Genomic DNA, 14,873 nt, shown 5'->3' with positions numbered 1-14,873 from the left:
GTGAAAAAGAGTGATATGAAAAAAATATAAAAGGCAAAAAATCGTTTTTATGCATGATACTCTACGGTAGCCAATTTACAGGTTACGGATGTTAGAGTCAACAAAATAATGTCTCAAGAAAAGACCTAAAAGAAAAAGCTGGCCGACTTTTGTGTTCACCGCAAATTCATTTTGTTTTCTTTCTATCGGGCCCAGTTATGTATAAATTCAGCTTTGAATGTACTTATGCATAACAGTATCTGATAAAAATGTTACCATGAGTTACCATTGTTTTCTTCTTGTCTATGAATTGCTCACAAATTCTTAGGGGTGCATTCACTGAAAAATGTGCGATACACTTCATAGACTATAAATTATAAACGTTACAACGACTTAAAACCTTTTTTAAAAAAGGCTAACTCGGGCTCGAAAAGCTACTAGTCTGTCGGTAGAAGAAACGAGAACTGTTTCAATTTTAACAAATATTTTCGTCAAAAATAAAGAAAACGCTTGTTGAAAAACTTCCTGGTCGCAAACTCCCAAAATACACTCTTTGCACAAGTAACTGGAAAGAGGAGGAGAGACGTTGGGCTTGAAGTGCCAGTAAAGTACATTCAAGTGGGTATTCAAAGCATGAATTTAATATAGAAACAAGTAATAATCCACAGAAAGAGGGAATAAAGCTCGAGCTTTATCCTCTCTTGTCCACAGATAGGAGTTTGTTCCCACTAACGATTGAAATACGGAATCCAAGTTCTACCAAGAGAGAATAGATCACAGGGCGCGATCCATTCAACTAAAATTTCCGGAAATTTCGGTCCAAAACTCAATGGATCAGTTCGGTCCAACCGGAAAATTTTCGAAAAAACGGGTCCACCTTTTGAGGTGGACCACTTTTCCCGGTCGGACCGGTTGGAATTTTGGTTGAATGGATCGCGCCCATAGTCTCTTGGTTCTACTGACAAAGACTTGAATCCAGTACCTGGAATCTGGAATTACTTACCTAATTTATTGTCTTTTCTTAGCTCTGGTGGAGTTGATAACTTACCGTTTTCAGTGACTGGTTTACTTTCTTTTTTAGGTTCATGATATCGGGCGTTATTATTTCCTCACCTACTTACTCACTTAGTTATTTACGATGCATGTTTTCAAGATTTGACTGAGACGCACTTTGAATGGCTTCCTATTGTCAGGTTGTCCTGGTTGTCATTTAGGTGAAGAGAACAAGAAGTTATATTGAACACTCTGGGTTGCCGTCTCAGATGTAAAAAGAAAAGCATTAAGCGAAAATCTTGCTTCGAGGAACAGACTCCTTTCTGTGGATTATTACTTGTTTCCATATTAAATTCATGCCTTGAATACCGCTTGAATGAAGTTCATGCGCCTATTTACATTTTCTTTCAGTTTTGCCGAAAACATTTGTTAAATATAAGAGTTCTCGTTTCTTCTACCGACAGACTCGTAGCTTTTTGAGCCCAAGTTCGCCTTTTTTTAAAAAAAGGCTTTAAGTTGTTGTAACGTTTATAATCTGTAGTCTATGAAGTGTATCGCATATTTTTCAGTAAATGAACCCCTAAGCATTTGTGAGCAATTCATCGACAAGAAGAAAGCAATGGTAACTTATGGTAACTTTTTTATCAGATACTGTTATGCATAAGTATATTCAAAGCTGAATTTACACATAACTGGGCCCGATAGAAAGAAAAACAAAATAAACTTGCGGTGAACACAGAAGTCGGCCAGCTTTTTCTTTTAGGTCTTTTCTTAAGACATCATTTTGTTGACTCTGACATCCGTAACCGGTAAATTGGCTACCATAGAGTATCGTGCATAAAAAAGATTTTTTCCCTATATATTGTATTCATATCAGTAGCTTTCACTCAGCTGTTACCTCGAACCCCAAATCATTTTCCCCTACCGCGACATTGAACCCGCGACCGCGACAATGGACCCGCGACCGCGACAATGGACCCGCGACCGCGACAATGGACCCGCGACCGCGACATTGAACCCGCGACCGCGACTTTGGACCCGCGACCGCGACTTTGGACCCGCGACCCGCGACCCGCGACTATTAGTCAAACTCACCATTTTTCACCGCTCCTTCTTCGAATTAAAATAATTATAGTCAAATTCCTTTTAACAATAACCACTTTGAAAATACAAAGTGACTGCTTCGGTATAAAGCGCTCTCGAAAGCGCCCAACAGATTATAGCCTTCAGCAGACTTTACCCGATATTATCCCGCATGGCGTTGAAATGTGATAAAAGATTCGAAATTTCAGCCATCTTTGGTCGATGAACTGAAGTCTTCAAAATGTGGGTACTTCTGGGTACTTCTTAGCCTGTACAATATTCAGGACTTCATTTTTCTGGCGTGAGGTCCACGTTTGGAAGATTTCAACGTATATTCCTATTTGTGGGTCACTGAACACTTTGTGATGGGACGACTGTTACGCCGCAAAATGTAAAATCGCCGCAAAATGTAATATTAACGCAAAATGTAATAAGAATCGCCACAAAATGTAATACTAACGCAAAATGTAATAACATTGACGCAAAATGTAATAAAATTTTCAACGCAAAATGTAATAATCTTTCAACGCAAATTGTAATAACTTTTCTAACGCATAATGTAATAACGCAAAATGTAATAATTTCCGAAATAACGACGTGCATGCTATTTCAAAATCGGTATTGTGGCTCAGTAATCATTAGCTGATCCAGATCTCGATGTGAATTATTCTTATTATTATTATCAATATTGACATTAATAATAGTAATAATATTTATTTTCTTCTTCTTCTTCTTCTTCTTCTTCTTCTTCTTCTTCTTCTTCTTCTTATTACTACTAATGAAATAACGGTTGAAACATCGTGTTACTTCCGTGCTGAGCTAGTCTCTCTCGATCGCAGCCGTGTTTTGTCTCGTCACGCAACACTCTTCCCCAGCAAAGGAGGAGGAGCATTGCGTGACAAGACAAAAATGGCTGCAAGAGCTTGCTGTACTGTACCACAACTGTAGCAACTGAGAGACTTGGTTTAATTTCAGGTGTTGAATTTAATTCAGACAAATAAAATAGCTTTTGTCGAAAACAAGTAATAGATTCAACTTTCAAAGCGTAATTCAAATGCATTTAAAATATAAGATATCTGTCACACTTTTTTTCATGAGAACCAGACAACTTTGGCTGTAGCTTACTTTTCCTAAGTTCTCATTTAATAGAGGCTGAATTGTTCTTAATGCTGTTTTTTAGGTCCAAGTTTCTTTTATGTTGAAGTTTCCAAGCTTTGCAAAGTCAAATCAGTTTGCATTGTAAGGCAGTTGTCTTTTGCTAGAACAGATAGCGCAAAATTTTTTTAGTCAGCCCAGTAACGCATTTTTGATTGCAGTAGAGCTAAGCTGATGCACAAAAACATTGAATTTGCCTGGCAAGGCAGTTGTGATTAGAAGACAGGCCATACTCTTTTTTTTCTCCGTTTAGCGTCGTCGGACCGACCCAAATTTTTGGCATTTTCAAAAAAAAGTGACGACCCAGTTAAACCACTTTTCACTTGAAATAATTCTTTTAATCTGAAAAATGAGCATAGTAACAACATAGAGAAAAACAGGAACAAAGACATAAACATTTTTTACAGTATATTGTGAATTTTGTTAATCCAAATATGTGAATGTTAACTTTTAACGTCGTCCTGGGGTACCAGGGCCTCCTATTCCGAGACTTCTTGTGATTTTGTTTTTTAGTTTTTTTTTTTTTCAATCCGACCGACCGACTCAATATCAGGAAACGCATTCGACGCTAAACGAAACCTTGAATTTGCTCAGCAACGCAATCGCCATTGGCTTAGAGTTGACGGCGCCAAATCTTGAACTGGGAGATCCATAAAAAGTGCGCAATTTCGTCTTTTTAGGGCCGACCATTTTTGACCACTTGAGGGGGGAGGGTGTATGGGTAATTTGGTTTGGGTTAGAATTTTATGGGAAACTGTCTACATAACCCTCCCCTAAGCCAAAATTAACACTTATTTCTCACTTAGGGCGAAATGTTGGCTGAGGACGGCTAGGTGGGCACTGTATTGGGACCTGTATTACGTTCAAATCAGCGGAAACAAACGTCCCATTCGGTTCCCTAAAGATGATTACATCTCCTCATTTCAACTGCTTCATTGTAATATTAGCAATAATGATAATAATAATTAATATTAATATTATTAATAATGTTAACGTCGTACTGTTAGTATGCGAAAATTTTCTCGATTTGATGAAACTAGGCGCGCACGGTGGTCCCCGTTAATTTTCAGCCTGTGCGCCTGGCTCAGCAACCGCGCAAACTGGGTTTGGCAGGCGAGTCGCATTCGCCGAATTGTGTCAGGATTTCACTCCAAGCTATAAGGGTATTTTTATCATTGATTGTCTTGTAACACATCAATTTTCCGATTTCTTTTAATTAAAAAGCTATTCAGCAGTACTGGAATTGTTTGGTATTAAAAGAACTTGCTTAGTCAGACACAAATCAGCAACGTGGATCGACAGAACTTTGAACTTGATTTGTCAGACACAAATCAGCATCATGGATCGACAGACTCGATTCAAACCACATCAGGAATAGCTCAAATATTTCAAAACCCAGTCAAAAACAAGAAAGGTGCTGACGTGAAATAACCGGGTTTTGTTCTATATCAAGGTATTCAGGATTTCATAAACAGTGGTCCATGTGTTTGTAGGGTTAGTTTATTGCCGAATCCCGATTATTTTATTTGATGCAAGAAAAAGTGAACTGGGGAAATATCTCAAAGGTGAGAGACTTCAAACAGTGGTCCATGTTTTTGTTGGGTTAGTTTATTGCGAAATTATTTATATCAGTTGCGTTCAAGAATGTCACACTCGAAGCCAAAGCAGTCGTTCGACACATTAGTTAGAGGACATTAAAAATGTTACTTACAAATAAATGATTAAAGATGGTTTTGTTGTTTAACACGCGTTCTATTACATTTGCATTGTTGGTTGAACTCATTGTCCTGACCATCGTAAGCATGACATGTATGAGGATTTTCATTAACCCAGGGAACAAAGTGTAATAATTGAGAAAACACAAAAGAAAACAAAAGAATTGCACTCAGAAACTCTAATACGAAAACTACATTTCCAAGGTTCATGGCAAATACATGGACAACCGCATGGAGTCGGTGACTACTAGTGACAACTATGACTAGTTAATTACTAGTAATAGTTGACACTACAGCTGCCCCCGCTCTGCATATTGTAGGTCAATAGTATTCTTGGTCGTTGTGCAGCTCTTTGAAATATACCGATTCATAATGAAGATATTCACACATGTTCCATACAATAGGTGACTGAGTAAAAACAAGAAACGCAAGCGATGCACTATTTCAGTTCGAATATTTACACAGCTTTGATCTGTAATTTTTCCCAAATTTAAAACGGCCTTGGCATGAATATGAATTAATTGCCTTTTTCCTTGTATAGGGGGATGCTCTTATTACGTTTTACAAGATGTAAGGAAACTTGTATTTGAAACTTATGCAAAACGACTTTTTCAAAAGGAGCGAGTAAGATAGTGCGACTATGTACTTGGAATACGATTACTATTCACTGTTCACTGTTAATCCGAAAATCTCAATCCTTTTAAAGACTTACTATTTGAGCAATTCTTTCCTACAAAGCCAGACACGCAAGTGCAGTTGTAGTCATTCACTCCGTCTGTACATGTTCCGTTGTTTCGACACGGGTTTGGATAACAGTCATCAGTGTCTGAAGAAGAAAAAGGACATGGTAAGGATTGACGACAATAAAATATCCATATCTACAAGGAAAACATAATTATACAAGATTTACTTGTTCGCATCGATTGAAGGCATTCAGCTTTATTGCACATGGGCACTCCAAAAGGGAAATTCGTTTGAAACTAATCTTGCCCAAATTAAAATTGGCCATGGCAGAAATATGAATTAATTTGCCTTTTTCCTTGTATAGAGGGCTGCTCTTATTAAGTTTTAGAAGAGGTAAGGAAACCTGGATTTGTAACTTATGCAAAAGGACTTTTTCAAAAGGAGCGAGCGAGGTAGTGCGCCGATGTACTTGGAATACGATTATCATGTACTGTTTAGTGTTAATCCGAAAATCTCCGCAATCCTTTTAAAGACTTGATTTTTAAAGACTTACTATTTGAGCAATTCTTTCCTACAAAGCCAGGCACGCAAGTGCAGCTGTAGTCATTCACTCCGTCTGTACATGTTCCGTTGTTTAGACACGGATTTGGATAACAGTCATCAGTGTCTGAAGAAGAAAAAGGACATGGCGAGGATTGACGACAATAAATAATATAGTATAGACAATAAAATACAGTACAGTATGAAGAAAGACACTGACGAAATAAAAATACAGTAATTATATGTCGGATAAATCAGCTGATGCTGTTGCATTGAAAAAGCTTTGAATGTTCTGTTGTTTTTGTTTTTTTCTAATACTTTTGTCGATCGTGAATGACACTACACGTGAGTCAAACACTACGAGCTCAAATAAAATGCAATACGTTTCCAGCTGTGCTCTTATGTACGTACTCTGTTTTTGACAAGTTCGAAATAACGGAGTTGATTTAAGGTGTAGGGAAAGAACGATGAGTTCGAAATACCGGGGAATTCGAAATAACCGAGTTCGAAATAGCTAATAGTAAATGACTGAAAACATAAGGGTAAATCCAAGGGAATTCGATCTTCCTTCGAAACAGCGGGGACTTCGAATTAACCGAGTTCGAAATAGCGGGGTTCGACTGCCTGTTCTCAGTTCATGTTCGAGAATATTTTATTCTTAACCATAAGAAAAGATTTAATTAGAAGTTGGAATTTTTCGCTATTTCTGTTTCACTTTTTACATACAGTTACATCGCTGTGGCTATGTGGCCGGTAACCGGTCAAGGTTTTCAAAATACTAAATCACCGGCAGTCCTGTCTTTTCAGTATAAATTTTACAAATCGAACGAATCCACCTGAACCAAACTATCAAAGTAAGCTTGATCAATTCACGCTCGCGCGTTCTAGTACTTTTTAAAAACTTTGTAGGACATCTGTGAGCAGAATAAGTCGGCACAGAATTTGATTGTCGGTGAATTTCTGTAATCGTCCAGCGTTCTGCTAGTGCCGCTAGCTGTTGATTCACTCGTCTTGCTTGTTTGTGGGCTGCGTCTTATTCCTCCAATGAGAGAGAAAGAGTGTCTGGCAAAGTGTTTCCACTGAAAGATTTGTGATTTTGTGTCTGGCAAACTCTCAAAGTATTTATATATACACAGTTATACGCACCTTATAACTTCATCTGCGCTTAACGAGTGGTTTTTGGTCCATAAATTTAAAAAACGTGGGCTGCTCCACCGAGTGTCGATCACTGATAACGAGTACGAAGCTAATATGATTGACAATAAATGTCACAGAATCTACCTAAGCGGTCCCTTCGGATTTTCTGTTTTGCGTCATCCTAACCATCTCGTACTTCATTACCTACCGATTCCTAGCCTGGGTAGCAGGCGCTTGGAAGTAGTGGGTGAAAGAGAGAACGGGCGCGCGCGAGGGAGACACGCGCCCGTTTTTCCTTGTGCCCACTACTTCCAAGCGCCTGCTATGCAGGCAAACCGATTCCTCGCCAGGAGTTAGGAGCAACAAAAACAAATTCGACGGTAACTTAAGTTAGTGGCGGAATCCAGACCTTCAGATAACGGGGGGCCCCGGTCATCCAGACCCTGAGATAAGATGGGGGCTGGACTGAGAAAAAAATTTTTCGGCCCCTTCGGGCCCCATTTTGGTATAAAAAAGCGGAGGACTGATTGAACACGTTTTAAAATGTCCTTCGCATAGACTCGTTAGACTTGTTCGCTTCTCATTTACGCTTAGTGTTATAAGTTTTTCTTATTTTAAGAAAATCTAAGCGCCGATACAACATTTTTGTTCCTCGCGTAGCGAGATTGATAAATCTATCGACATTTGTCGCACGTGATCGCACGTGGGTCGGTCGGTAGCATACTGATCTTTCTATATCACGGCGCGATGGTGTCTGCACAGTTGCCTAGCATCAAAACCGCAACAAAACAAACTTGGTCCTGTTCTTCAGCCGTCGCATTGTAACAATCAAGGAATGCTTTCGGCGATAAATTTTGAAGTATTTGAGACTGAGAAAATAGAAGCGATGTGATCCATTAGTTTCAAAACACTATTTCAAAATAAGAGCGAAAATCGAGGTAATTCCTTGAAATGCGATAAAATGATTTCAAGTTACGCCTTTTACGACCAAAACTTGCTTATTTTCCTCAAACATATTTTTTTTATTGCGCGACTAGCTTCAAACGACGTTTCCCTTCAAACCTTCCAGGGCCAAATGCGCTATATTAGATATGTTTTACTGCGAAAAGCGTGTAAGATTCAGTGGTGTATTAGTTAGTGAGTTTTCTGCGGTGCGAATTCGAACTCCGCCGAAGTTCCTCTTTCTCACTATGGCCACAAATTTAAAACTAGAGCATCTCAGGTTTGAATGTCGCGAAAAAGTCTTTGACATTTTGATATCGTCCATCGTCTATCGTCTATCGTCAAGAATCTATCGTCTGGGTTTTAGCTCTCATGCTTTAGGTTACATGTGATATAAGGTTTACCCACACGATTAAAAGCAAGATAGGTCACGAGCTTTTCTTTTCAGATCATTAATCTATTATAACTAGCTTAATTTTTGAAAAGGTGCTTGAAAAGCGTCGAGAATATTCGAGCAGGAACCTAGCGATGGCCAGGTTTCAGTGGCTGGTCTCATAGTCAAGCTCAGGCCATGAGTTAACTTTCAATGGGGTGTGCGCCAAAGGATGGTCTCGCACCAATGTTGTTGGCTGCGTGGCTTTGAATTCTCAGTTCAGGTTGCTTATGTCTTAAGCTCCTTGAGTTATATGGCCTAGACTGTAATTTTCAGGGAGTTATAATAACTCCTCTAGTGGGGCTAATTTAACTCTTTACAGTGGAGTTATTTTTCGTAGAGTTACTTTAACTCCAAAAAGGAGTTTAAAGAACTCTTTTTCAGGAGTAAAAGTGACCCCAGATATTGAGGAGTTAAAATAACCCCAAAAAAGGAGTTATCCTGTAACTAAAATTTTTACTCCATTTTCAGAGTTAAATTAAGAGGGTCACAATGGGGTGGTGGCTTTTACGGTTATCGGCTAAAATTTTGGCTCTTTTACGGCTATCGGTTAATTTTTTTCAGTTACGGTTAACAAAACTTAACTTCGTTTGTTTCAAAACGTTAAATATTAATGAACCTGTATTTTTTGTATCTTTAAATCAAAATAAAGGTCTTCGGGTCATCTCGGGATGAAACAAGCTATTCTTTTGAAAAATTTTAACATTTGATAGATCATACTTTTTATAAGTAAGTAAGTGTTTCACTTCTAATATTATTTTACACATAGAGATGTCAATAGTCAATTTAAAAATAATCTTTGTGAAAAAGCAAAAGCGAACACGCAAACGCCCAACTCAAGGCCGGGGCGCGACATTCGATTTAACAGAAATGGCCGTTTTCACACTAGAGACGGATTATTCGTGCGAGACGGGTTATACGTTTGATGATTCGCGTCAGATAGGTAATACGTCTTAATTTGAAAATGGAATAGTTTTAATTTTGAATGAACATTCCGCTAGACTTTATCCGTCAATTTCGATGGACAGTTTGAAGACGGGATTATCCGTTCCAGATAGTCTGTCTACAGCCGCCCCCTCCCCTCATAAAAAATCGGAGAAGGGGTGTGTGGGGGGAGGGCTCGACTGTATACAGGCTAGTCTCAGACGGATAATCCATTTCTAGCTCTAGCGTGAAAACGGCCAACAACAAAGTGCTCGTGTCCAGTGTTTTTAATGATAGCGAAGGACTGTACGGAACGACTGTCTGCCGTTGCCTTGTCCGTAGACCTCATTATTCTGCGCGGCTAATACGTTTCGGGTCACGTGGTCCTAGCGAGTTCGCCACCGAAATGCCTTGACCGAGATTGCGTGGGTAGACGCCGTACAGGGACTAGGCATGGCAATATCTATCGTAGCGTCAGAGAAAAACAGGGAAATGTTGCTTATCGGCAACGTGTTTTACAAACAGTGACATCTCTGCGTGTTGTTTTACTAGTGTTTCGAGGGCACGACCTCCTGAGAATCGCAAATATTAATCCCCAGCAAGAAGCCACACTTTCGCTATGGAAAAAAATTAGTTCCCCGAGAGAGTGGCGGAAATGGAGCCTAGGTTTTGGTCAACACCTAAAAGGCGCTTCGCCTAACGTGCGTACGGAGTCACACTAGCCAGGAAATAAAAAACGCAACCATAAGTGAGTTTTGTACCTCCCTTAAAAGCAGCAAATCTAGGGAACAGTTTCTTTTACGGTTAACTCTTTTTTACTCTATTTACGGCTAACGGTTAAAATTTTTCAATTTTTACGGCTATCGACTAAATTTTTGGCCGTTTTACGCCTATCGGTTAACCCCATTTAGACCCTCAATTAACTCCAAAAAGAGTAAAAACAACCCATGTAAGGAGTACAAATAACCCCATTTCGGAGTAATTTTAACTCCAGAGTGGGAGTAAAAAGAACTTTTTTTCAGGAGTAAAAATGACCCCAAATTCGGAGTTAAATTAGGAGTTAAAATAACCCCAAAAAAGGGGTTATCCTGTACCTAAAATTTTTACTCCATTTTTGGAGTTATAATAACTCCATAAAAATTACGGTGATCTAAATTAATTTTATAAAATGTCATTTTTTATCATATTAGATATTTTTCATTAAAGAAAACCAAGGAGGAGCAGCGTGGAAGTCAACAGAAGTAAGTTTATTATTTATTTTATTTCTTGTTTTCTTTTCACTCGCGTTAGAAAGGTCTTCCGTTTTTTTTTTGTCCGAGGGGAACAGGTTCTAGTTTTGAAAGGTTCGAGTTTGCGCGGTATCTTTCTCCTTTCAACGGCTCTCTTCGTGAGTGGAGAGGTTTTGATCGGAGCGTGTGCGAAACGGGGACTAACTAATATGAGCCGAGTTCGGCAAGAAATTCTATTTCCACGGTTTGCAAAGTGCCTGGGACATCATTAAGTCCGGGAAGGCTTAAATGGGCGCTCGTTGCTCAAAGAACCGAGCTTCGGGCACAATCCGAGAGACCATCCGGTGGATGGTGTATACCGTCTCTGCCTAGCTCTGCACACCGTGAAGAAGTCTCCAGCAGGCAATAAGGGGCAAATTGGTTAGTTTGGACATAAGAAAAGAGGGCCAACGGAGTTTTTGGCTGTGATTTTTGCCTTGCTGGAGACTTATAAATTGTCTTGTTATTGCCAGGATGTAATGTGTCCCGCACGAGTTGAACACGGATTTCCCAGAATGCACTGCGAGAAAGGCTAAAAACATGTTTAATATTTGACCATTACAGTAAGACTGTTCTGTTGTTGTGTTTCAGTTTCTACGACGGACGTGCTGATCTTTGAATAAGCGAGCAACAACGGTGAGTAGCAGGCTTTTTGCCAGGAAAGGTTATGTTACAAAGTCGTGAAAGTGTAGTTGAAATCAAGTCTGTGGTTTCGTATAGCGAAGGTTTATTTTTGGTCATGTGTCGAGCGACTCTGGAAATTTACTGTGTCCAAAAAGAGCCGCCATCCTACTGCACAGGCTGAATTGACGCTCATTTTCAATTTATTGTTGGCATTGCAAGCTAAATGCTGATCGGATCGCGAAAGAGTAACTATTTTTCCTCAAAGCATGTTAAAGTTCCCGCGCTATAGCACCGTCGCGACGACGAGCGCCGTTTATTCTTGATTCTCCGGAATGTTCGGTACTATGTTTTTAATCTGCTTTATGCACCGGTACGGCGATTATAAAACCAATGCGGGATGAAACTGATCTAGGGAAAATGATGTAAAGGGAGATATATTACTTTTTAAACACGTGTTGAGGAATTTTCTTTAAACAAGGTTTTCCTTTTGTCCTTTTCTTTCAGATGTGGCGGTTGGTTTTACTCGCCCCCTCGGAGCTGGAATATTTACTCTCTGAAATGTTTATAATATCTGTGCTCTGCTGTTGTCAAAAACGAAGAAAGCGAAGCGAAACGTCTTGTAAGATAACGTTAATTTAAAACTATTTGCTTGACCAGTGATTAGTCTTCGAAAATCGCCTGTATTGAAACTACATCTCTGTATTTCTCACCTCCTGACCCGTCTTTTGAAATTCAATCCTACGCTCAGTACGGCGATGTAATTGATATGTATGTAACGCAACGTAATTTGGTATCCTGCCCAGAAGCCCCTCAAACGTTAACCCTCAACAAACCGTACTTCTTTTAACCTTTATCCTTATTTAACCCTAAGCCTTCGCTCAACTTTAGCTATCCACCCTAACCAGCTTAACGTAACACCCTTTTCCTGACAAGGCGAACGTTTAACTCAGTCGATCATTATGACCATTGAAATCAGTGGAGACTGCTCGTCTAAACCTAACCCTCCAACCTAACCCTAACCTATTCCTAACCCTAACCCCAACCTCAACCTAATCTGATTTCTAACCCTAACCTATTCCTAACCCTAACCCCAACCTCGATCTAATCTGATTTCTAACCCTAACCTTTCCCTAGTCCTTACCCTAACCTAACCCTAACCCCAACCTTAACCTTAACCCTAACCCTAACTCTTCCTCCCCTCCCCCCCCCACTGCTCTTACATTTAGTAGTATACAGTAAAAACTAAGTAACAGGTGCTTTTCGAAGTTAGCCTCAAAAGGCTCTTATAAATTTTCTGTTTCTGGGAAATTAAGCTGTTTAGGTTCTCAAACGTTCGAGATTCTTATTTTCTTAAGGAAAAAAAGACTTTTTGGAAGAATGTTGGTGGTTTTAAATGTTTGTACAAAATATGCATGTTGTTATGTCTAAATGACTGCAATTTAAGCCAATAGAAACTTTTTTTGCCATTAGAATGATTAGTTGACTTTAAGAACTCCATAGCGATCTGTTTTAACATTTCTACTTCATCAGGTTCTTTCAAAATCTTAGCCTGAAGAATTCTGGTTCTTATTATCTGTGCCTCTCCTCTGTGTCACTAACCTGACATAATAGTGAGTGACACGCGCATGTTTCACTGTACAGTATTTTTCAGATGAAATAAAATACTGATTTGGATTGTTTTTGTTGTATTGGGGGCAATTAGAGACTTGGTGAAAACTATATAAAGCAGAGATGACTAAGTTGAGATCAGAGTGCTTTTGTAATAGTCATGAATCCTTCTTTGCTACTGAATTAGGAGTCAAGAAAGGAGTCACCTTCTTAGAGGCATATGGGTTACAGCTGAATTTCTGACAATAGGCTACTTTCACGATGACGACATTTGACTAGAACTACCAGAATTTATTTCGTTTATGCTTTCTTATTTTTAAATGTAAAAAATTGTCAGTCCTGCTGAGGTTTAAAAAACAATAGCCCCAATTTGCTCGAGAAGTCAACAAACTGAAGGATTTCTGGTATAGTTGTTGTAAAATGACATCATCATGCAATTGTCCTATTGGTTCATTGCCTCTTAATTAATATCAACTTAAGCTTGCTTGCCAAAACTGGCCAGCTAGTGCGTTTTTCTTAAATTCTGCGAGATTCATGATAGTATGGCTACAATTTGTAGCACTGAAGTTTTTGTAGTGTTCACGCGCGAGTAACAATAATCGGAGTAATATTTTCTCCTAGCCTTATCTTGACGTTTCTCAAATGAGCTTATCCAGCCGGGTTCAGCATTCACTCTCAGGGTTATTGTGTTTATTCCAGTTAAAGCTAAATATTCAATCAGTAGACCAAACATTCTATTGCATGGTTTAGTTCGAAAGACTTGTACATAACTAGCCTACAGCGAGTTAGACTACGAGTAGTCCCCATTTTTCCTCAGGGATAGTAGAGCGAGCGCAACGCGAGCGCGCGTGAAAATCACCCTACCCGAGAAAGGCGAGAGGTGGCGGGGAGAGAGAGAAAAATACTCGCGCTCGCGTGGCGCTCGCTGTACGTACTATCCCTGAGGAAAAATCGGGACTACTCGTAGTCTAACTCGCTGAAGGCTAGTGATGCACAAGTTTTTCCAATGCAATAGAATCTTTGGTCTAACAGCGAGTGAGATACAAGCTTTTCGACACATTCGAGGACGCTTTTGGGCGCCTTGATGTTTTTACGATTAAAATGTCCATGATAATAACCATGAACCGTTGTGGTCATTAGCATTATTATCAATTGGTCTATAAATTAAGAAGAAACAATCAGTCATTATGCAGCAAAAAGATATTGAAATAACTTGAATGTTTACACATTAGTCAAGTGGTTTATGGAGGCGACGCTCGTTAACAATTCAGGATGTCGAGAAACGGTTCAAACGCTCTTGGAATACAGTGAAAAAAGTCAGATTTTTTTCTTTCAACTGTCACATGAAATCGCAGCAAATTTTCATACATCTTTCTTTTGACGAGTGTTTTACCAACCCCAAATAAAACTGTTTTGAAGTCTACTGATAAAACATCTTGGAACAACCAATTAAAGTTCTAAGATTTGCGACTCAGCTAAGTTTATAGCACTAGATAAATTCCAATAAAATACGATTCTCTTGTGGATTTTTTTTTTGTTTCGTTTGATAAGGAAACGGTTGATACCGTTTTTCAAGTCTCACTCTAGAGTAATCATTTTGGGTTAGCTGGCGTAACTGTTTATAACATAACGGGAAGCTACACTCCCTGCCCTGTTGAGAACAGTTGGCATCATATGTGCAATATGCAGCTAATTTTTCTTCCTATCAGCCTTGTTGTATACAGATAGAGAATGCAAAAAATGATTTCACCTGAAGCCTTCCTATTTATATTTGCCCACAGTGCAATC

This window comes from Porites lutea, chromosome 2 (genome assembly GCF_958299795.1).
Source record: "Porites lutea chromosome 2, jaPorLute2.1, whole genome shotgun sequence".
In the NCBI taxonomy this organism is placed as follows: Eukaryota; Metazoa; Cnidaria; class Anthozoa; order Scleractinia; family Poritidae; genus Porites; species Porites lutea.
Note: the sequence above shows the minus strand (reverse complement) of the source record.